Genomic DNA, 22,264 nt, shown 5'->3' on the forward strand with positions numbered 1-22,264 from the left:
CGTTTGTGTGGAAGCCTGGCTGCGAGCTGGATTACATCGCCTTCAGACCGTGTTCACACCATAGGTAGCGTAGTGGTAGGACCCTTTGCCATGCTGAGTGACCGTGACGTGGTGCAATGATGGGCTCCGATATTTTCCTGACAGGAATATATTGGCGAAAGTCTCAGCTTTTAATATCTGCATTCATGACTAGCCAGTATAGTCAGTGACATATCCGTTTGGTGCATTTTTTCTGTGATTTATATGATTGTATTTACATCCGCACAATGCTCCGTTTTGTGTAGGATGCTCTTGTGGTGCATGTGGACCGCGCCGACATCCTCCACCGTATGCATTTTTTGCTGGGGATAGTCGTTTGCTGCGCTCCACATGCGGTGGGGCTGCTCCCCCAATGTAAAACACGCTACAGTGTTAGGGGTTGAGCCGCTCCTCCAGTATTGCCACTATATTTCTGTGTTTTTGTAATGTAAATGTAACCCCACAATTTTTTTTTTCCCATTTTCCAATAACAGACTTGGTAAATTGAATGGTGCTCTTAAATAGAACAACTTATCCCCCAAAAAATAAGCCCTTATATGGCTATATCAATGGAAAATTAGAAAACTTATGGCTACGGAACGTTGGGAGGAAAAAATTTAAATGTGAAACCAAAAATGAGCCCCATACTATATGCTCTGAGAACAATACACAAAATGAAGAACTTTAAAAAACGTATACTTACGTTTAACCCTTGCACTCTGAAACTACACATAAAGAGTACCTCATGGTGCAGAAGGTGACCGGTAGTTGTATCCAATGAACTGATAAAAGAGGAGAGAAAAATGTCATGGGGCATTCCTGAAGTGGCACAAAAAGAAAGCCTGACCCCCTAGTTGCAAACCCACTTCTCCAACCCCAACTGCTCTCCTTCCCTACAGGTCGAAGCACCCTTCTTCTTCCATCTGCTTCTCCGCTTTTTTTCCACATCATCTAATACCGATGATACGTCATTGAGAATATCCAGCTCCTCCTCTCTCTGCATTTTGCTGACTTTTCACAGACATGGAGACCGCAAAGGATAATTTGGAAGAAGCGAAGCCAGCAAGAGATGAGAATAGTAATCATTAAGATCTGGCACCCCTAAAGAGTGCATAAAAAAAGAGTGATTTCTATATTCTACTACATAATACTTCCATAGTTAGCTGCATGTAAAGGGAGGGACTGAAGTACAGCAACTTAGCCAGGTGCACGTTCAGTTTCTGCGCTGTTGGATGAGTGCATGCATACTGTTGTCTTTCACCAATCACCTCGGTGATCAATTACTGTTGAAATAAGTGACGAGGAGTAGGAGCATCAGAAGCAATAGACGACATAAAGTTGATGGAAAGGAATGACAGCTTCCTTCTGCTGATGTTGACGAGCCTTGACTGCTGGAGAGGCGGTGCAGGCCGGTGGGAGATGTGTTCCTCACAGGTAGTCTCCCAAGTAGCTGTCTCATGGCATGCTTCCACCTTGCTGTCTCATGGCACGCTTCCATCTAGCTGTCTCACAGGCATGATGCCACCCTCACCCCCTGATGATGATGATACCCCTCTTCACCCGACTCCCACGTGCGATTGGCTACATCATCATCTACATCTATTTGGCTGTCACCCTCACGTGTCTTTTATGCACGTCCCTGACATCTCGCAGCATGTGCTCCCACTCCACTGTCATTATCGGTAGTTGCATGCCTAGAGGAGTCCGCAGCTGACTTCTTCTCCAGGTCTGAGCTGGAATGTAACTGCCGATTGTCCTCACAAAACTCATCTTCCCTGGAAAGCAGAGAAGAGCTGGCGACATACATTTGGTTGGCTAGCAGAAAAAGCAGCAGAAGCAGGATCAAGACAGGTGAGGACACAGAGACAGTTCCTGGGCCATGCCACTAAGTGTGGAACCCACCGATTCCTGGCTGTGTGTATCTGTTGTCACTTGAGATGATGAAGCAACCATTCAGTACAGCTGGATTGTTGGTCAAAACACAACTGCTGGATGACAATGGCAGCTCTAGCCTGCTGCTGTGGCTGCTGCTACCACCACCCCTTCTGCTGCTGCTGCTGCTGCTGCTACTTGCGCTGGCTACAGAATCATTTTTGTAATTTCCCATTCCTTTGGAAGGCCCAGGCAGATTAAATACGAATGTCACAGCAGTTAAACAAGATAAATATGGCGACAGGGGCAGACTGAGAACCCTCAGGGCCCCCGGGCAAAATAGATCAAGGGCCCCCTTCCAGGCCCCACCCATGTTCCGCCTCCATCCACGCCCATGTTTCGCTTCCAGCCACACCCATATCCCGCCTCCACCTCCCGGTCACGGTCGTACCGCAATCGTTGCATCCCTGATCCCATCACTACAGAAATACAACGCCCGATACCTCTTACATCTAGTGACGTCTCCTTTGATGTAGAGGTTCTCTGTCTTCGTCTTCTCCTTTCAGACCACACCACCATTTTGTCACCATTTTCCGTCTCTGCAGTTTGACGACAAAAACAAATCTTAGTTTACTACTCTTCCATCATCCTCCCATCTTCTGGACAAATCATTCTACTACCCCCAAAACTGTGCCGGTGTGTTACCCAATACTATAATGCAGAAAAAGATAATACCCTGATAATACTAGTACCACACAGATTCACCCATATAAAATGCCCCTTATTTGTGGTTTCAGTAGAAGCCCCCATAGTTCCCCATAATAATGTGCCAGTAACAAGTGCCCCCATAGATGCCACCCAATCATGTGCCAGTAACAAGTGCCTCTCTTCCCCCCATATGCCAGTAACAAGTGCCTCTCCCTCCACATGTGCCAGTAACAAGTGCCTCTCTCCCCCCATATGCCAGTAACAAGTGCCTCTCTTCCCCATGTACCAGTAACAAGTGCCTCTCCCCCCATGTGCCAGTAACAAGTGCCTTTCTCCCCCCCAATGTGCCAGTAACCAGTGCTTCTCTCCTCCCCATATGCCAGTTCTTCCCCCTATGTGCCAGTAACAAGTGCCTCTCTCCCCCATATGCCAGTAACAAGTGCCTCTCTCCCCCCATATGCCAGTAACAAGTGCCTCTCTCCCCCCATATGCCAGATCTCCCCCCTATGTGGCAGTAACAAGTGTCTCTCTCCCCCCGTATACCAGTAATAAGTGCCTCTCTCCCCCATATGCCAGCATAAGTGCCTCTCCCCCATATGCCAGTTCTTCCCCATGTACCTGTAACAAGTATCTCTCCCCACCCATGTGCCAGTAACAAGTGCCTCTCTCCCTCCATATGCCAGTAACAAGTGCCTCTCTTCCCCCCTCATGTGCCAGTAACAAGACCTCTCCCCCCCCATGTGCCAGTAACAAGTGCCTCTCCCCCCATGTGCCAGTAACAAGTGCTTCTCTTCCCCCCATGTACCAGTTTCAAGTGCCTCTCCCCCCATGTGCCAGTAACAAGTTCCTCTCTCCCCACCAATGTGCCAGTAACAAGTGATTCTCTCCCCCTCATATGCCAGTTCTTCCCCCCTATGTGCCAGTAACAAGTGCCTCTCTCCCCCCATATGTCAGTAACAAGTGCCTATCACGGATGATGTTGCAGATAGCTGGAACTTATGAATAAACGTCCAACTGGCTTTATCCCAAACTAGGGAGCATATTGGTGAGCCCTATAAAACTCTAAGAGATCTCCCTGACTGCTATGCCCATGCAAGGGTCTCAATGGTAGACGATTGCATGCCCACGTACCTATGACTGTGTGACACCTGAAAACCCTATAATAGTGAGGGGACACGACCACCGGCTCCCTGCACTTAATACAGACTCAGGGTCACCTAGAATCAAGCCAGCAAGGAAACACAATACATTAAAAGACTTATCTGAGCAAACAGCAGCAGCAGCCTCCAGCAGTGAACACTTCATCCAGGAAGTAGTATAAACCGCAAAGTGAGGCAGTATGGGAGGGAATATAAAGGGAGACGATTAGTCTAAATAGGTGACACCTGGGAGAAGGAAAGGAGATGACAAAGTGAAACCAAAACAAAGTCATGCAAGAGGTAGAGAAGGATGTCTGCCAGACCTTCTCACAGAACTGGCGGTGACAGTACCCCTCCCTATAAGGGTGGACTCCGTACACTCAGAGCCCACCTTCTCAGGATGAGACCTATGGAAAGCCCTGATGAGACGAGTGGCCTTAATGTCCGCCACTGGGACCCACATCCTCTCCTCAGGACCATAACCCTGCCAATGAACGAGGTACTGGAGAGAACCGCGGATAATGCGAGAATCCACAATCCTAGAGACCTGAAATTCAAGATTACCATCAACAAAAATCGGAGGAGGAGGCAAAGAGGAGGGTACAGTGGGTTGGACATAAGGTTTTAATAGGGACCTGTGAAAAACATTATGGATCTTCCAAGTCTGAGGAAGATCAAGATGGAAGGCAACGGGATTGATGACGGACAAGATCTTGTAAGGCCCAATAAACTTAGGACCCAACTTCCAGGAGGGAACCTTCAGTTTGATATTCTTTGTAGACAACCACACCAGATCACCCACATTCAGGTCTGGACCAGGCACACGTCTCTTATCCGCCACACGCTTATATCTCTCACTCATCCTCTTCAGATTACCCTGAATCTTTTGCCAAATAAATGACAAAGACGAGGAAAATCGCTCCTCATCAGGTAAACCAGAAGACCCCTCTCCAGAGAATGTCCCAAACTGTGGATGAAACCCATATGCACCAAAAAATGGTGACTTATCAGAGGACTCCTGGCGATGGTTATTTAAAGCAAACTCAGCAAGGGACAAAAGAGAATACCAATCCTCCTGATTCTCCGCCACAAAACAGCGCAGATATGTCTCCAGATTCTGATTGACGTGTTCGGTCTGACCATTCAACTGCGGGTGAAAAGCAGAAGAGAACGACAACTGAATCCCCAAGCGAGAACAGAAGGCCTTCCAGAATCTGGAAACAAATTGCGTGCCCCTATCAGAAACGATGTCTGAAGGAATGCCATGCAATTTAACAATGTGATCAACAAACGCTTGCGCCAACGTCTTAGCATTGGGTAACCCAAGAAAGGGAATGAAATGCCCCATTTTGCTAAAACGGTCCACTACCACAGAATCACAGTCTTCCCAGAGGAACGAGGCAGGTCCGTAATGAAGTCCATGGACAGATGCGTCCAAGGACGGGAAGGAATGGGTAACGGGAGGAAAGGACCCGATGGCCGTGAATGAGGGACCTTGGCACGAGCGCAGGTCCCGCAGGCTGCCCCAAAACCCTCAACCGTCTTATGAAGAGCCGGCCACCAGAATCTCCGAGCAATGAGATCCACTGTGGCTCTACTCCCCGGGTGCCCAGCAAGGACAGTATCGTGGTGCTCCTTAAAAACTTTGTGTCGTAAAGCGAGAGGCACAAACAACCTCCCAGGAGGACAAAGATCAGGAGCCTCTGCCTGGGCTGCCTGAACCTCTGCCTCCAAATCAGGATAAAGAGCAGAGACGACCACCCCTTCAGCCAAAATGGGACCCGGGTCTTCAAAGTTTCCCCCTCCCGGAAAACAACGTGACAGGGCATCCGCCTACACATTTTTAACCCCAGGGTGGAACGTGACAACAAAATTAAACATAGAAAAGAACAAAGACCATCTGGCCTGTCTCGGGTTCAGACGCTTGGCCGATTCCAAGTAGGCCAGATTCTTATGGTCGGTAAACACGGTAATAGGGTGTCTGGCTCCCTCTAACCAATGGCGCCATTGCTCAAAAGCTAATTTGATGGCCAACAACTCCCTATCTCCCACATCATAATTTCTCTCTGCAGAGGAGAGTTTCCTTGAGAAAAAGGCACATGGTCGCCATTTGGCAGGAGAGGGACCCTGAGATAAGACCGCACCCACACCCACCTCAGAAGCGTCCACCTTAAAAAAAAAAAGGTAGAGAGACATTAGGTTGTACCAAAATGGGAGCGGAAAAAAACTCTCTTTGATACTAGAAAAGGCTTTAAGCACATCTACTGACCACAAGGAAAAATCTACCCCCTTTTTAGTCATATCAGTGAGTGGCTTAACAACAGAGGAATAATTCAAAATGAACTTTCTGTAATAATTGGCAAAACCCAAAAACCGCATCAGCACCTTCTGATTCTCAGGAAGCTCCTAATCAAGCACAGCGCGGACCTTCTCAGGGTCCATGCGAAAACCAGAAGCGGAGAGAAGAAAACCAAGAAATTGAATCTCCGGAACCGCAAACACACATTTTTCCAGTTTAGCGTACAATTTATTCTCCCGCAGAATCAGCAAGACCTGACGTAGGTGGTCCCGATGAGTCTTGAAATCAGGAGAAAGAATCAAAATGTCATCTAGATACACCAGAACAAATTTTCCCATTAATTGATAAAAAATGCTGTTCACAAAATGTTGGAAGACGGCCGGAGCATTCATCAAACCAAAGGGCATAACCAAATTCTCGAAATGACCCTGAGGGGTATTGAAGGCCGTCTTCCATTCGTCGTCTTCCCTGACCCTGACTAGGTTGTATGCCCCTCTTAAATCCAACTTAGAAAAAACTTTAGCCCCAACAATCTGGTTAAACAGGTCCGGGATCCGAGGAAGCGGATATGGGTCACGAATCGTGATACATAGTAACATAGTAACATAGTACATAAGGCCGAAAAAAGATATTTGTCCATCCAGTTCGGCCTGTCATCTTGCAAGTTGATCCAGAGGAAGGCAAAAAAAACCTGTGAGGTAGAAGCCAATTTTCCTCACTTTAGGGAAATAAAAAATTCCTTCCCGACTCCAATCAGGCAATCAGAATATCTCCCTGGATCAACGACCCCTCTCTAGTAGCTATATCCTGTAATATTATTACACTCCAGAAATACATCCAGGCCCCTCTTGAATTCCTTTATTGTACTCACCATCACCACCTCCTCAGGCAGAGAGTTCCATAGTCTCACTGCTCTTACCGTAAAGAATCCTTTTCTATGTTTGTGTACAAACATTCTTTCCTCCAAACAAAGAGGATGTCCCCTCGTCACAGTCACAGTCCTGGGGATAAATAGATGATGGGACAGATCTCTATACTGACCCCTGATATATTTATACATAGTAATTAGATCTCCCCTCAGTCGTCTTTTTTCTAACGTGAATAACCCTAATTTTGATAATATTTCAGGGTACTGTAGTTGCCCCATTCCAGTTATTACTTTAGTTGCCCTCCTCTGGACCCTCTCCAGCTCTGCTATGTCTGCCTTGTTCACTGGAGCCCAGAACTGTACACAGTACTCCATGTGTGGTCTGACTAATGATTTGTAAAGTAGTAGGAATATGTTCTCATCACGGGCATCTATGCCCCTTTTGATGCAACCCATTATCTTATTGGCCTTGGCAGCAGCTGCCTGACACTGTTTTTTGCAGCTTAGTTTGCGGTTTATTAAAATTCCTAGATCCTTTTCCATGTCAGTGTTATCGAGTGTTTTACCATTTAGTATGTACGGGTGACTTGCATTATTCCTTCCCATGTGCATAACTTTACATTTGTCAGTGTTAACCTCATCTGCCACTTATCTGCCCAAGCCTGCAATCTATGTGACAGTAACAAATGCCTCTCTCCCCCATGTGCCAGTAACAAGTGCCTCTCCTCCCCCCATATGCCAGTAACAAGTCCCTCTCTTCCCCCGTATGCCAATAACAAGTGCCTTGCCCCCATGTGCCAGTAACAAGTGCCTCTCCCCCCATTTGGCAGTTCTTCCCCCCATGTGCCAGTAACAAGTTCCTCTTCCCCTCCTATATGCCAGTAACAAGTGCCTCTCCCCCATATGTCAGTAACAAGTGCCTCTCCCCCCCGATGTTCCAGTTAGAAGTGCCTCTCCCCCCATGTGCCAGTAACAAGTGCCTCCCCCCTATGTGCCAGTAACAAGTGCCTCCCCCCCCATGTGCCAGTAACAAGTGCCTCCCCTCCATGTGCCAGTAACAAGTGCCTCCCCTCATGTGCCAGTTACAAGTGCCTCTCTTCCCGCCTATGTGCCAGTAACAAGTTCCTCTACCCCCCCATATGCCAGTTCTTCCCCCCATGTGCCAGTAACAAGTGCCTCTCTCCCCCCCATATGTCAGTAACACGTGCTTCTCCCCCCACTATATGCCAGTAACAAGTGCCTCTCCCCCCCATGTGCCAGTAACAAATGCCTCTCCCCCCCATATGCCAGTACCAAGTGCCTCTCTCCCCCCCAGATGCCAGTAACAAGTGCCTCTCTTCCCCCACCCCATGTGCCAGTAACAAGTGCCTCTCTCCCCCCATATGTCAGTAACACGTGCTTCTCTCCCCCCTATATGCCAGTAACAAGTGCCTCTCCCCCACAATGTGCCAGTAACAAGTGCCTCTCCCCCCCATGTGCCAGTAACAAATGCCTCTCCCCCTCATGTGCCAGTAACAAGTGCCTCTCTCCCCCCCATATGCCAGTAACAAGTGCCTCTCTTCCCCCCCATGTGCCAGTAACAAGTGCCTCTCCCCCCATATGCCATTAACAAGTGCTTCTCCCCCCCCCTATATGCCAGTAAAAAGTGCCTCTCTGAGCTGTCACTATCAGTGAAGCAAGCCATCATTAGACTGAACAAAAAAAAAAAAAACATCAAAGAGATAGCAAAAACATTAGGCGTGGCCAAAACAACCGTTTTAAAACATTCTTAAAAAGAAGGAATACACCAGTGAGCTCAGCAACACCAAAAGACCCGGAAGACCACGGAAAACAACTGTGGTGGATGACCGAAGAATTCTTTCCCTGGTGAAGAAAACACCCTTCACAACAGTTGGCCAGATCAAGAACACTCTCCAGGAGGTAGGTGTATGTGTGTCAAAGTCAACAATCAAGAGAAGACTTTACCAAAGTGAATACAGAGGGTTCACCACAAGATGTAAACCATTGGTGAGCCTCAAAAACAGGAAGGCCAGATTAGAGTTTGCCAAATGACATCTAAAAAAGCCTTCACAGTTCTGGAAAAACATCCTATGGACAGATGAGACCAAGATCAACTTGTACCAGAGTGATGGGAAGAGAAGAGCATGGAGAAGGAAAGGAACTGCTCATGATCCTAAGCATACCACCTCATCAGTGAAGCATGGTGGTGGTAGTTTCATGGTGTGGGCATGTATGGCTGTCAATGGAACTGGTTCTCTTGTATTTATTGATGATGGGACTGCTGACAAAAGCAGCAGAATGAATTCTGAAGTGTTTCGGGAAATATTATCTGCTCATATTCAGCCAAATGCTTCAGAACTCATTGGACGGCGCTTAACAGTGCAGATGGACAATGACCCAAAGACAAGTCAATCAGCTGACCTGAATCCCATTGAGCATGCATTTCACTTTCTGAAGACAAAACTGAAGGGAAAATGCCCCAAGAACAAGCAGGAACTGAATACAGTTGCAGTAGAGGCCTGGCAGAGCATCACCAGGGATAAAAACCCAGTGTCTGGTGATGTCTATGAGTTCCAGACTTCAGGCTGTAATTGACTGCAAAGGATTTTCAACCAAGTATTAAAAAGTGAAAGTTTGATTTATGATTATTATTTTGTCCCATTACTTTTGGTCCCTTAACAAGTGGGAGGCACATATGCAAACTGTTGTAATCCCTACACCGTTCACCTGATTTGGATGTATGTACCCTCAAATTAAAGCTGACAGTCTGCAGTTAAAGCACATCTTGTATGCTTCATTTTAAATCCATTGTGGTGGTGTATAGAGCCAAAAATGTTACAATTGTTTCGATGTCTCAATATTTATGGACCTGACTGTATATATATATATATATATATATATATATATCTCAAGAAGAAAAAACAATGTAATGTTCTTGAGCCCAAAAATGGGATTCCAACAGTTTTCAAGACCCATTCATTCAAGACCCACTTTTAAGACGTACACATATTGGCAAATCTGCCCCTCTCCATTTTAATTATTTTTTTATGTCATTAAGCTGTCTAACCTGCTGCTGTTTCTGTAAACCTTGGGTATTACAGTTTCAAAAAATGCTTATTCATTGCTTAATGCTTAAATACTGTATAAGTTTGTGAGGGCTTCAAGATCTCTGCTTCTAGCCATTCAATCGAAATCTTAATTTTCACCTTTAGTATCTAGAAAATGTGGTTATGTTGAAGACACACAGGTCCAGGCTGATGACAGGGACAGTGATTATTTGACTTTTGTGGCACCAACATATTCTGCAGCACTGTACAGATTTTCCTCACTTCTAAAGAGGATCAATATCTGAATTACATTATGTTTTTATATTTGTTTCGGAGCCTGAGAGGAAACCCATAAAAACAAGGGGAAAAACATATTGTACAAACAATATGCAGATTTTCAGATTTAAACACAGGACCCTAGTTCCCCAAAGTAACAGTGGTTGTCAGAGTTCATTCCGACTTGTAATAAGCTGAGTAATTAGTGAGCACAGTGTGACTATCCCATGGCTAGGACTGAATTTCATCATTTAGAAGTAAACAATGAAGGTTCCAATTGAATGACAGAAAGAAGAAATCTTTATAACCATAAGAAACTAATACAAATTAGAGAATTACATAACTTTTGCATTATAAAAATAATAACCTTTATCTGATGAATTCTCAAGTGCATGTATTAATTAAAAAAAATAAGAGAAGGACATTAACCACTGTTTGCAGTCTAAAATATCTATTATGTTTAATAGCAGCTACTGACTGACTTTTTTCACTGATGCCTTCCTGAGAAACGGACATTTAAAGCATTCCCCTTTAGGCCTCATGCACACGACTGTTGTTTTGGTCAGCATCCGTTCCGTAGTTCCACAAAAAAAAAAGAACATGTCCTATTCTTGTCCATTTTGCAGACAAGAATAGGCATTTCTACAATGGGCCGCTCGTTCCGTTCCGCAAATTGCGGAAGGTACACGGGCGGCTTACGTTTTTTGCGGATCCGCGGTTTGCGGACCGCAAAAAAAGGAATGGTCGTGTGCATGAGGTCTTAATTGCATGGTGTTGTCAGTCAGTAAAAACGGACAGGATAGAACATTTTCTATTTTTTTTACATACGTTTTTCACTGGCAGTCAAAAAAACTGCCCCATAGACTACCATTGTTGAAAAATTTGCCATTTAAAAAAACATCTGTCACACTTTAGCCTTATTATTAGAAAAAAAAAAAGGAAATGCCCGGTGACATTTTCTTGAAAACTCACCAAATATTCCGAAAGGATTCTAAAATAAAAGTCTGTTTTCATTCTTGGTTTTTCTTATCTGCTTTCTGGGCTATTTTCACTGTATGTGCAAAAGAGTTGTAGAACACATCTTGAAAGTTTTAATACGCTAGAATGTGTATAATGATAACCTTTTGCTACCTGTATATACAGTATTATAATTTGTAGTAATATGCAGTGTTTCAGTCCAGGATTCTGTTTAAATTTTCCCTTATTATTCATTGGGGAAAAAGGAAGAAAACAAACCAATTAGTCAAAAATTTGATATAATTGCAATTTCGTCAAATAGTCTCATAGCAAATTTATTTCTTTATATATTTATTTAACCACTTACTGACCACCCGGACAGTCAGCATATAACTCTGAAAGGACTCGCCTGAATGTCCTAGCAGAGTTAGCAGCTGCATGCTAATTGCGTAACTGTGGGAGCAGGGATCCCGCTGTCAGTGACAGCATAGTTGCCCATGCAGTGACCAAGATGCAGGTATACTGACGCCACTTTAATGCAATGACTGGGTCAGATGGATACTAGTCTGTATTTTGTTCGTGACGCCAATTGCAGCGTGTGCAGGGTACTGTCACAGGGCCCTTCAAAGGTGTTATAACGCATGTCCTAGTTTAGGAATAGAGATGTCGCGAACATAACATTTTCCATTCGCGAACGGCGAACACAAATTTCTGCAAATGTTCGCGAACGGGCGAACCGCCATAGACTTCAATAGGCAGGCAATAGTGATGGAAAAGTTGTTTCAAGGGGACTAACACCTGGACTGTGGCATGCCGGAGTGGGATCCATGGCAAAACTCCCATGGAAAATTACGTAGTTGACGCAGAGTCGGGTTTTAATCCATAAAGGGCATAAATCACCTAACATTCCTAAATTGTTTGGAATAACGTGCTTTAAAACATCCAGTGTGTGTATACGATCAGGTATGATGTTGTATCGATCAGGTAGTGTAAGTTTGGTCTGTGTGGTGACAGACCAAACTCCCTGTTTAACGCACCGCAAACAGTCCATTTGCACAACTGCAAACTCCCCATTTGCACAAGGTTGGATACCAAGCTAGCCATGTCCTGTTCCTTGTCCTCACTGACATCATTGAAGGTCTCTTCCTACACCCAGCCACGTACAACACCAAGGGTCCCCGAAAGGTGACAACGAGCACCCTACGACGCCTGCTGTGGTTGGTCTTCCACCTCATCAATATAACAAAACAATAACAAACATAGGTGCACTCTGCAGTCTCACTAATTCTCAAACTGATTTTAAAATTGAGAGATTAGTCAACATGTCCTACGGTGTAGAACATGTCTTAAGCCCGGACACCACGACAAGGTTTCTCAAGTAGCCCGGGACCCTACACTCTCCTACCTGAGCCATATGGGCAATACCAGGAGCCAGTGGGCAAATTACAGGAGCATAGGGCCGACTCGCAAACAACTCACCAGTTACCTCCAGCATGTGGCCATGCTTGCAATGGGAGGAGGGAGGAGTCTGTGAGTCCCACTCAAGACTTGCTGATATAGCCCAGGCTTCACAGGTGCACCTAAATGTGACCTGTAGATGGAAAACAGGCACATTTAAATAGGAGTTTATACACCTCCAGGAATCTATATATACAAACTAAGAAGACAGGTTGGCATCAGCAGGAGCTGCTCAAACCCACATGCAGTTGTGCATATATATAGGGGAGCAAATCCTGCACTTGTGGCCCGTTGCTAATGGCAATCCCCAGCAAAATGCATACAATGGAGGATGCCCGCGGCGAACCACAAGTACCACAATAGACATCCTACACAAGGTAACAAGTGCGGATGTGATAATTAATATAACAATATAACAAAACAATAACAAACATAGGTGCACTCTGCAGTCTCACTAATTCTCAAACTGATTTTAAAATTGAGAGATTAGTCAACATGTCCTACGGTGTAGAACATGTCTTAAGCCCGGACACCACGACAAGGTTTCTCAAGTAGCCCGGGACCCTACACTCTCCTACCTGAGCCATATGGGCAATACCAGGAGCCAGTGGGCAAATTACAGGAGCATAGGGCCGACTCGCAAACAACTCACCAGTTACCTCCAGCATGTGGCCATGCTTGCAATGGGAGGAGGGAGGAGTCTGTGAGTCCCACTCAAGACTTGCTGATATAGCCCAGGCTTCACAGGTGCACCTAAATGTGACCTGTAGATGGAAAACAGGCACATTTAAATAGGAGTTTATACACCTCCAGGAATCTATATATACAAACTAAGAAGACAGGTTGGCATCAGCAGGAGCTGCTCAAACCCACATGCAGTTGTGCATATATATAGGGGAGCAAATCCTGCACTTGTGGCCCGTTGCTAATGGCAATCCCCAGCAAAATGCATACAATGGAGGATGCCCGCGGCGAACCACAAGTACCACAATAGACATCCTACACAAGGTAACAAGTGCGGATGTGATAATTAATATAACAATATAACAAAACAATAACAAACATAGGTGCACTCTGCAGTCTCACTAATTCTCAAACTGATTTTAAAATTGAGAGATTAGTCAACATGTCCTACGGTGTAGAACATGTCTTAAGCCCGGACACCACGACAAGGTTTCTCAAGTAGCCCGGGACCCTACACTCTCCTACCTGAGCCATATGGGCAATACCAGGAGCCAGTGGGCAAATTACAGGAGCATAGGGCCGACTCGCAAACAACTCACCAGTTACCTCCAGCATGTGGCCATGCTTGCAATGGGAGGAGGGAGGAGTCTGTGAGTCCCACTCAAGACTTGCTGATATAGCCCAGGCTTCACAGGTGCACCTAAATGTGACCTGTAGATGGAAAACAGGCACATTTAAATAGGAGTTTATACACCTCCAGGAATCTATATATACAAACTAAGAAGACAGGTTGGCATCAGCAGGAGCTGCTCAAACCCACATGCAGTTGTGCATATATATAGGGGAGCAAATCCTGCACTTGTGGCCCGTTGCTAATGGCAATCCCCAGCAAAATGCATACAATGGAGGATGCCCGCGGCGAACCACAAGTACCACAATAGACATCCTACACAAGGTAACAAGTGCGGATGTGATAATTAATATAACAATATAACAAAACAATAACAAACATAGGTGCACTCTGCAGTCTCACTAATTCTCAAACTGATTTTAAAATTGAGAGATTAGTCAACATGTCCTACGGTGTAGAACATGTCTTAAGCCCGGACACCACGACAAGGTTTCTCAAGTAGCCCGGGACCCTACACTCTCCTACCTGAGCCATATGGGCAATACCAGGAGCCAGTGGGCAAATTACAGGAGCATAGGGCCGACTCGCAAACAACTCACCAGTTACCTCCAGCATGTGGCCATGCTTGCAATGGGAGGAGGGAGGAGTCTGTGAGTCCCACTCAAGACTTGCTGATATAGCCCAGGCTTCACAGGTGCACCTAAATGTGACCTGTAGATGGAAAACAGGCACATTTAAATAGGAGTTTATACACCTCCAGGAATCTATATATACAAACTAAGAAGACAGGTTGGCATCAGCAGGAGCTGCTCAAACCCACATGCAGTTGTGCATATATATAGGGGAGCAAATCCTGCACTTGTGGCCCGTTGCTAATGGCAATCCCCAGCAAAATGCATACAATGGAGGATGCCCGCGGCGAACCACAAGGACATGTTGACTAATGTTGACTAATCTCTCAATTTTAAAATCAGTTTGAGAATTAGTGAGACTGCAGAGTGCACCTATGTTTGTTATTGTTTTGTTATATTGTTATATTAATTATCACATCCGCACTTGTTACCTTGTGTAGGATGTCTATTGTGGTACTTGTGGTTCGCCGCGGGCATCCTCCATTGTATGCATTTTGCTGGGGATTGCCATTAGCAACGGGCCACAAGTGCAGGATTTGCTCCCCTATATATATGCACAACTGCATGTGGGTTTGAGCAGCTCCTGCTGATGCCAACCTGTCTTCTTAGTTTGTATATATAGATTCCTGGAGGTGTATAAACTCCTATTTAAATGTGCCTGTTTTCCATCTACAGGTCACATTTAGGTGCACCTGTGAAGCCTGGGCTATATCAGCAAGTCTTGAGTGGGACTCACAGACTCCTCCCTCCTCCCATTGCAAGCATGGCCACATGCTGGAGGTAACTGGTGAGTTGTTTGCGAGTCGGCCCTATGCTCCTGTAATTTGCCCACTGGCTCCTGGTATTGCCCATATGGCTCAGGTAGGAGAGTGTAGGGTCCCGGGCTACTTGAGAAACCTTGTCGTGGTGTCCGGGCTTAAGACATGTTCTACACCGTAGGACATGTTGACTAATCTCTCAATTTTAAAATCAGTTTGAGAATTAGTGAGACTGCAGAGTGCACCTATGTTTGTTATTGTTTTGTTATATTGTTATATTAATTATCACATCCGCACTTGTTACCTTGTGTAGGATGTCTATTGTGGTACTTGTGGTTCGCCGCGGGCATCCTCCATTGTATGCATTTTGCTGGGGATTGCCATTAGCAACGGGCCACAAGTGCAGGATTTGCTCCCCTATATATATGCACAACTGCATGTGGGTTTGAGCAGCTCCTGCTGATGCCAACCTGTCTTCTTAGTTTGTATATATAGATTCCTGGAGGTGTATAAACTCCTATTTAAATGTGTCTGTTTTCCATCTACAGGTCACATTTAGGTGCACCTGTGAAGCCTGGGCTATATCAGCAAGTCTTGAGTGGGACTCACAGACTCCTCCCTCCTCCCATTGCAAGCATGGCCACATGCTGGAGGTAACTGGTGAGTTGTTTGCGAGTCGGCCCTATGCTCCTGTAATTTGCCCACTGGCTCCTGGTATTGCCCATATGGCTCAGGTAGGAGAGTGTAGGGTCCCGGGCTACTTGAGAAACCTTGTCGTGGTGTCCGGGCTTAAGACATGTTCTACACCGTAGGACATGTTGACTAATCTCTCAATTTTAAAATCAGTTTGAGAATTAGTGAGACTGCAGAGTGCACCTATGTTTGTTATTGTTTTGTTATATTGTTATATTAATTATCACATCCGCACTTGTTACCTTGTGTAGGATGTCTATTGTGGTACTTGTGGTTCGCCGCGGGCATCCTCCATTGTATGCATTTTGCTGGGGATTGCCATTAGCAACGGGCCACAAGTGCAGGATTTGCTCCCCTATATATATGCACAACTGCATGTGGGTTTGAGCAGCTCCTGCTGATGCCAACCTGTCTTCTTAGTTTGTATATATAGATTCCTGGAGGTGTATAAACTCCTATTTAAATGTGCCTGTTTTCCATCTACAGGTCACATTTAGGTGCACCTGTGAAGCCTGGGCTATATCAGCAAGTCTTGAGTGGGACTCACAGACTCCTCCCTCCTCCCATTGCAAGCATGGCCACATGCTGGAGGTAACTGGTGAGTTGTTTGCGAGTCGGCCCTATGCTCCTGTAATTTGCCCACTGGCTCCTGGTATTGCCCATATGGCTCAGGTAGGAGAGTGTAGGGTCCCGGGCTACTTGAGAAACCTTGTCGTGGTGTCCGGGCTTAAGACATGTTCTACACCGTAGGACATGTTGACTAATCTCTCAATTTTAAAATCAGTTTGAGAATTAGTGAGACTGCAGAGTGCACCTATGTTTGTTATTGTTTTGTTATATTGTTATATTAATTATCACATCCGCACTTGTTACCTTGTGTAGGATGTCTATTGTGGTACTTGTGGTTCGCCGCGGGCATCCTCCATTGTATGCATTTTGCTGGGGATTGCCATTAGCAACGGGCCACAAGTGCAGGATTTGCTCCCCTATATATATGCACAACTGCATGTGGGTTTGAGCAGCTCCTGCTGATGCCAACCTGTCTTCTTAGTTTGTATATATAGATTCCTGGAGGTGTATAAACTCCTATTTAAATGTGCCTGTTTTCCATCTACAGGTCACATTTAGGTGCACCTGTGAAGCCTGGGCTATATCAGCAAGTCTTGAGTGGGACTCACAGACTCCTCCCTCCTCCCATTGCAAGCATGGCCACATGCTGGAGGTAACTGGTGAGTTGTTTGCGAGTCGGCCCTATGCTCCTGTAATTTGCCCACTGGCTCCTGGTATTGCCCATATGGCTCAGGTAGGAGAGTGTAGGGTCCCGGGCTACTTGAGAAACCTTGTCGTGGTGTCCGGGCTTAAGACATGTTCTACACCGTAGGACATGTTGACTAATCTCTCAATTTTAAAATCAGTTTGAGAATTAGTGAGACTGCAGAGTGCACCTATGTTTGTTATTGTTTTGTTATATTGTTATATTAATTATCACATCCGCACTTGTTACCTTGTGTAGGATGTCTATTGTGGTACTTGTGGTTCGCCGCGGGCATCCTCCATTGTATGCATTTTGCTGGGGATTGCCATTAGCAACGGGCCACAAGTGCAGGATTTGCTCCCCTATATATATGCACAACTGCATGTGGGTTTGAGCAGCTCCTGCTGATGCCAACCTGTCTTCTTAGTTTCTTCCACCTCATCAAAGCCACCTTCCTCCTCTGACTCCTCTTCTTCAGACTCCTTTCTCTGCGTTGCCGCAGTTCCAGCAATCGACGACGACAAGGCTGCTTCTGGTGGTGATGGTGACCACAACTCTTCCTCTTCATTCTCATCTACGGCCTGATCCAGCACTCTTCGCAGGGCACGCTCCAGAAAAAACGCATGAGATCGATGATGTTGCCTTGGGTTTGACTGAAGAGGTTTGTCACCTCCGCAAAAGGACGCATGAGCCTACAGCCATTGTGCATGAGCATTCAGTAACGCGGCCAAAAAATACGCAGCTCCGCAGAGGCTGTCCTTTTTTTTTTTAATTAAGAAAATCTGTTCTTACCAGATTAATCTCTGTTTTGTCCCCTATCAGGGGCCGGTGAATGGAATAGATTTTAGGAACCGGGAGATGGAAAAAGATGGTTGGTCGGTCCTCTTACTTAAGGCCTCAGACTCCATCAGCTTGTATGGTAAAAGCTGGCGGGCTAAGAGTTCCGACAAGCCAGCTGTCAGACGCCGGGCAAGGGAGTGACTCTGTGACATTGGCTTCTTACGCTCAAACATTTCCTTGACAGACACCTGACTGTGGGCAGATGAGCAGGAACTGCTGAAGGTGAGAGGCGGAGTGGCGGGTGGTTGAGAGGGGGCAAGGAGGACAGCAGTGGTTGACGTGGCTGAAGATACTGGACCAGGAGGAGGATGGTGGCTTTGAGTTTGTGTGCTGCTTGTACTCATCATGTGTTGATCCCATAGGCGTTTGTGATATGAGATCATGTGCCTTCGCAAAGCATTTGTAGCTAGGTGGGTGTTGGACTTCCCACGACTCCATTTCTTTTGGCACAGGTTGCAAATGGCATCGCTGTTATCAGAGGCAGACACCCAAAAATATGCCACACTGCTGAGCTTTGCAATGACGGCATTCTGGTGGTGGCAACAGCATGCGTTGATTGGCGTGCTGTCTGGCCGACACCGGGTGCCGATACATGCTGTCTGACTGTGCCACTAGCTCCTTGCGATGACCTCTCCCAGCTTCCAACTCGTCTCCTCCTCCTCTCTGTCTCCCCATCTGAACTTTCCCCCTGTTCTTCTTCTCTTCGAGCAGGCACCCACGTGACATCCACGGACTCATTGTCATCATCAACCGCTTCACTTGTATCTGACAACTCAGCAAAGGATGCAGCAGCGGGTACAACATCATCATCATCATCACACCGTACGTCCATGTGTGTAATGCTGCCTGACTGAGACATATCCCTGTTATCTACATCCTCTGGCAATAATGGTTGTGCATCACTCAATTCTTTCAACTGATGTGTAAATAACTCCTCTGACAGATCAAGTGAAGCTGCTGTGGTGCTAGTGTTGGTGGTGGTGGCGGGCGGGCGAGAGGTAACTTGAGAGGTGCCCGAAGCTGAGCTGAAGGAGGATTATGTGTCAAGATTCCGAGCGAAAGCTGTAGAAGATTAAGTGTCCTGTGTAAGCCAGTCAACTATGTCCTCAGAATTTTTTGAGTTCAGGGTACGTGGCCTCTGAACACTGGGCATTATTCTAGGGCCAAAGGAAATCACAGCACCATGACCACGAAAGCCCCTGCGGGGTGGCCTGCCTCTGCCTGTCATTTTTATTTACATTAGTGGTACTATGCATGCAAGGTACTGTGCCACCCTATATGAGTGGTGGTCAGTGGGCACAGTACAGTCTGTGGGCCTGACACACACTGGCAGGCAACTGCAATTATATTAGAGAAAAAATTAAATAACTTTTTTTATCTGCAAGGTACTGTGCCACCTGATATGAGTGGTGGGCACTGGCAGTGGGCACAGTACAGTCAGTGGGCCTGACACACACTGGCAGGCAACCTTCAATTATATTACAGAGAAAAAATTAAATGACTTTTATCTGCAAGGTACTGTGCCACCCGATATGAGTGGTGGGCACTGGCAGTGGGCACAGTACAGTCAGTGGGCCTGACACACACTGGCAGGCAACTGCAAATATATTAAAGGGTAAAAATGTAATGACTTTTTTATCTGCAAGGTTCTGTGCCACCCGATATGAGTGGTGGGCAGTGGACACAGTACAGTCTGTGGGCCTGACACTCACTGGCAGGCAACTGCAATTATATTGCAGAGGAAAAATTAAATGACTTTTTTTATCTGCAAGGTACTGTGCCACCCGATATGAGTGGTGTGCACACAGTACAGTCTGTGGGCCTGTGGCCTCTCACACACCGGCAGGCAACTGCAATATATATATATAGAAAAAATAAATAAAAGCAGACTGATGTACCAGCCCTAAAAAGGGCTTTTTGTGGTGCTGTCAGGACGCTGTCCTGACAGCACTTGAGTCTTTGAGGACTGGAGTGGACACAGAACACTGGCCTAGCTAACGATTTCCCTATTAATTCAGCAGCAGCAGCAGCAGCACTCTCCCTGCTCTAACTAACACTGCAGCTCCAGAATGAATCTAAGATGGATGCTGTCCTTGCTTTTTGATAGGAGGTGGGAGGGTCTGGGAGGGAGGGTATGCTGATTGGCTGGAATGTGTCTGTTGACTGTTGACTGTGAGGTACAGAGTCAAAGTTTGCTCAATGATGACGTATAGGGGCGAACGAACATCGCATATGTTCACCCGCCGCGGCGAACGCGAACAAGTGATGTTCGCCGGGAACAGTTTGGGACATCTCTATTTAGGAATGCCAGAGTGGTGTAATGTCTCTGTATGGTAGTGGTAATTGTGTCAACGGTGTCTTCTACCTGGGTACGGCTGGACTTCTGGATCCTGGCTTACTTGCAATAAATTGAGTGTAGTGATAGTAGGAGTAATAGAGGAATTTGCAGCAGAAATTGATGTCCAGACCTTTAGGTGAAGTACAAACTTGTCTTTACTGATTGTAACTTTCATCCAAGCAAGATACAGCTGTTGTCTTAGGTCCCAGCAGGCATTGGCAATGGTTGGCAGGAATTTATCTTCTGCTCTATTAACCTGGAGCTTGCAGGAAAAGACGTCTGCTTGTTAGCTCTATACTGTGGCAGGAATTTGGCTTCTGCACTCTCTATCTTCTGCTGTCTGGGGACTGACTAGCTGAGGAGAAATATGGCTTCTCCTAGGTCTCTGGACTTTACTCACAGTTATCTCCACAGGGTATGCTTTCTTCCTGGAACTGAAATTGTCTGCAACTTTCTCCTTCTTGTCATCCAGTTGAGCTGCAGGGCTAAGGCTGGGAATTTGATCAAGTCTCAGAATGAGACTTGGTTCTTGCTGCCTTACCTATGCAGAGGGCAAACTAGATCTGGTTCTAACAGTTTTTTTCCTCCCTTGCTGCAGGAAACTGGAAAACTCCACTTCTCTTCAGCAGGGGGGCAGAATAGAACAGGATAGCTCCACTCTAAATGGCCATAACATTAAGACTATCTCTACCAATGATGCTGCCACCTGATGATCAACCTGGAACATTACATGGAAAAATGTACCTTTAACATGGTTTTATGCACATTTGTGAATGACATAATCAAAATCACATCAGATGACAATATAACGGCTCCCGAAGGGCAGTAGTGGAGTAGAGGAGTGTAGCGACACAACTCTGGGGTGTTACATTTCCCCTTACTTTGAATCAATCAGTCCTCGGCTTGTGCTTGGGATAAGAGGAATAAGCTCTGGGGTACCCAAATTAATACAAAGGCTGCCTGAAATACACATAAGACATACAAAGACTAAAATATAACGGCTACCCTGGGTTCCTGCCCGCATAAGTAGGGTGTCCTAATTAACAGTTTCCCTCTCGGTATACCCAGTGAACCAAAGGTCTGCACAAATCAATCACTATTGACTGACTTTGAAGTGTTCCGGATCCTAACTCCAAAGAAAGCATGGGGGTGTCTTTACTCCGTTATCCCACCATGGTGTAATGAAATACTGGCAAATGGAAGGTTGGTTTTATCCTGTCTTCCCTTCCCTGCACCAAAGTCAAAATATAAGGCTGATAGCACGATCACTATGGTGACTATGGGTAGCTAAAATGGCACTAAGGCTTGATGTACCATCCCTTAGGCAAAGGCACAGAAGGGGAGGTATCAGCTTCTCCAAACGCCTCTGGGATTCACAGGAGGAGGGTATGATAATCCCATGAAACTCCTGGAAGACACACCAGGATGGGGGTTTAGTAGTCCCATTACCAATCCTGGCACATATAACAAACAGGAAGGAGGGGTATATTATTCCCCTAGCCGTTCCTGAAGCAGCGGGGTTACCCTTGCTGGACCTGCCTGGGACTTACCACTTGGTCCTACCTGGATACCCGGGATATATGACTCCAGATGTAGGCCATTAGTATAAAGCGTTCGCAGAGGCAGTCCGTATAAAGAAAACAGAGCTGTAAATTAAGGCACACAGAAGCAAGGCGCCACTGAACTAGCTAAAAGCAAAAGTTAGTTCAGTTTCACAAAAAAAAATGCATAAAGGTCACATTGTGGCATCTGTAAAAGAGTCCATAAAATGGGCACGAGTACTTGAATGTT

This window comes from Bufo bufo, chromosome 2, assembly GCF_905171765.1.
Source record: "Bufo bufo chromosome 2, aBufBuf1.1, whole genome shotgun sequence".
NCBI lineage: Eukaryota > Metazoa > Chordata > Amphibia > Anura > Bufonidae > Bufo > Bufo bufo.